Raw genomic sequence first — 621 nt, forward strand, 5'->3', positions numbered from 1 at the left:
CCTCCTGGCCGAACCTCTTTGCGACCCTGGCCGCAGCCCGTGACCGACGAGCTACGTCCGCGCAAAGTAAGGTTGTTACATACTTATTATAGCATGTACTTTTAATAGTACATACATTATACGTACATTATTAGATTCTATACGTAGAGTCCTAGCTAGGACTCTAATTATAGCAGTAATGAATTAAAATGGCGGTCACGTGAGATTTAGACAGCCAATCAAACCATATCGTTCAATGTCGCATCTCTGATTTCTAGGACTGTATTCAAACCATTCATTTAAACCAAACATCAATTGGAATGTGCAGGCATCTAATCTATCTAAATGCCTCTACAGCCATCTAGTGCCAGATGGTGCAGTCGTACATTTTTTCGGTTGATAACGACGTATCCCATGTTGAATTTCAATGAAAAGTGACAGTTCGGAAATTTGCGTGGCAATATCTCCGCTTGTAGAATACGTAGAGAAAAAATAAAAACACGTATAATACAATCGGAGTGTAAGCTATCGAGTAAGATATATATAATTAAATCAATCGAGACAGCCGTTATTGAGATCCGATAATCTCGATCTGACGCATCTCTCCGGTTCGCGTAAAGTAGCCACGGCAGTGTCGCTGCG

This window comes from Trachymyrmex cornetzi, unplaced genomic scaffold (genome assembly GCF_001594075.2).
Source record: "Trachymyrmex cornetzi isolate Tcor2-1 unplaced genomic scaffold, Tcor1.1 scaffold424, whole genome shotgun sequence".
Lineage (NCBI taxonomy): Eukaryota > Metazoa > Arthropoda > Insecta > Hymenoptera > Formicidae > Trachymyrmex > Trachymyrmex cornetzi.